The sequence below is a fragment of the Octodon degus genome, unplaced genomic scaffold (assembly GCF_000260255.1).
Source record: "Octodon degus isolate 3935 unplaced genomic scaffold, OctDeg1.0 scaffold00238, whole genome shotgun sequence".
Lineage (NCBI taxonomy): Eukaryota > Metazoa > Chordata > Mammalia > Rodentia > Octodontidae > Octodon > Octodon degus.
The window spans coordinates 2194034-2196246 of NW_004524814.1; the positions used below are offsets into that span (position 1 = coordinate 2194034).

Consider the following 2213-nt stretch of genomic DNA (forward strand, 5'->3'; position numbering starts at 1 on the left):
GGCTCCGTGGTCTAAAGCACCTACTTAGAACAAGCTTAGCAAAGCACAGGGACCGCGGTTCAATCCCCCAGCACCACATGCCAGCCCCGCCCCAGGTGGGCTGAGCTGGCCACACACACACACACACACACACACACACACACACACACACACAAATAAAATAAATCAATTAAAAAAAACCATTGGCTAGGAAATGTTGGATTATGGATGTAAGTCCCCATTGTTGTTTGGCGGCTATTAGATATTGAAGAACACAGGGAAAGGTAGAGAGAGAATTCTGAGGAGAATTAGTACTGGGGTAGTGTGGGTGGCATGAATAATACTAGAGATTTTACAAACTATACAGTTGACAAGGAAAGTGGGGAAGAGGAGAGATGAACTGGCAGCATACAGAGGTTGAGTTTGGAGGACAAGTGCTGTGGGAAGAGAGAGGGTAAAAGGGAAGTGGAGTTTTTTTTTTTGTTGTTGTTGTTGTTTTGTTGGTGGGACCAGGAATTGCATCCAGGCCCTTGTGTTTGCCAGGCAAGCACTTATTCCACTGAGCTATCTCCTTGGCTGGAAGTGGGGTTTTTAGAGGAGAGCCCTACCCAAGAAGGATCTAAGGCAAGTTGGGATGACAAGAAAACTAGGAGTAAAGAAAAGTGTGGGGAGTCAGAAGCGGAGGGGTCCTGTATGGAGGGGTTGTGTAGGTTGGCCTTCAAATACCACAACAACTGTAGCTTGAGTGCAATAGTCTGAAAACTCAGGAAGAACAGTATATGTGGCCCCCATGTCAGTAAGCAAAGAGTGCCCTACCTGAGATGTCCAGACTCAGGGCTCAGACAAAGATACCTCAATGGGGACTGTGGATCCCAAGCCCCATCAATCCCTTTCAGCAGCAAGACCAAGCAGGTCAGCTAATAATGAAGGCTTCAGCTGTAGTGAGATCTCCTGTGAGGGCAGGGAATGGGATGACTTATCCACTCTTTGGTGGATAGGGCAGTCTTACTTTCAGTGACCTTTTAGCTTGCATATGGGACAAAGTCCCAGTGTTGGCTCTGGGTTGGGGCAGGCTTGTGCCCAGTGTCTTTTTCTGCTGCACTTGAAGCTTGCTCTGGAAGGAGTTCAAGTGGTACTGTGTTGTTTAGTTTTGGCTTTTTTTTTTTTTTTTTTTGTCTTTCAAGTTTTTATTGAAGTGCAATGATCCGGGATGAATTTTACATCTTGTTAAAAGCGGCCACATCCATGGACTGCACATAGTCCTCGAAAGCAGTGATCTGTTCTTCCAGCATATGTTCCAACTTTATCATCTTCAACCACACACTGTATTTGCAGCTTTTTAATTCCATATCCCACTGGAAATAGTTTAGAGGAGCCCCAGACCAAGCCATCTGCTTGAATGCTTCGGACACACTCCTCTAATTTCACCATATCTGTTTCGTCATCCCAAGGTTTCACATCTAGCAAGATGGAAGACTTGGCAACAAGTGCAGGTTTTTTGGCTTTCTTGGATTCATACTCTGCAAGCCATTCTTCTCTTAGCCTCTTTGCTTCTTCACTTTCCTCTTCATCATCAGAACCAAAGAGATCAATATCATCATCGTCTTTACTGTTCGCAGCTCCACCTCCGGTGCTGTCTTCCACATTGGTAGGGCCGTACTTGCCTAAAGCTTTCTTCACTCCTGGTAGGCTGGCCTTTTCCTTTTCGTAAGACTTGATGTGATTGTACCAACGTACCACATGGCACAAGTCGGCAGGTGGGGGGCAGGAGACTGCTTCAAACATGGCCACATCTGCCTGTGAAGGCACAAACCCCTAGATGTAGCTCTTGTCGGCCAGGTAATCGTTGAGCACCTGCAGGCCAGGGGAGCTCTTCAGGTCTCTGAAACCCATGGCCTCAGCTGTCTGTGGGAGTTGGGCAGTGGTGAAGTGAAGAGTGTAGAAGGCTGACGCCCAGAGCTGAGAAAAAAAAGGGCTAGTTTTGGCTTTGATAGGATCCCTGAGTGTTGTAGCCAATAATTTCATTTAGGTTTAGAATGCTGTTCTTTATCCTGTTTTAATTGTTTTTCTTTATTGTTAAAGACACAGAAGGCCAGATTCAGTAGGTCTCCCTATGAGGTCTGAGGGCCAAGATCTGTCTTTTTAAGTTTGGCATGGATGTCAGGAGCAGAATGGGAAATGAAGTGAGAGTTGATAAGGGTCATTCCCTCAGGGCACTGAGGGTCAACATTGGT

The 2213-nt window shown here is 46.3% G+C and overlaps 1 pseudogene across 1 annotated transcript; it reads right to left on the reverse strand.

Moving 5' to 3' along the window:
• Positions 1–1154: 1154 nt before the first annotated feature.
• LOC101574892 lies at positions 1155–1895 on the reverse strand (annotated as a pseudogene). Its single transcript, XR_001116936.1, has one exon. The product of XR_001116936.1 is annotated as an elongation factor 1-beta pseudogene (transcript).
• Between the last annotated feature and the right edge of the window lie 318 nt (positions 1896–2213).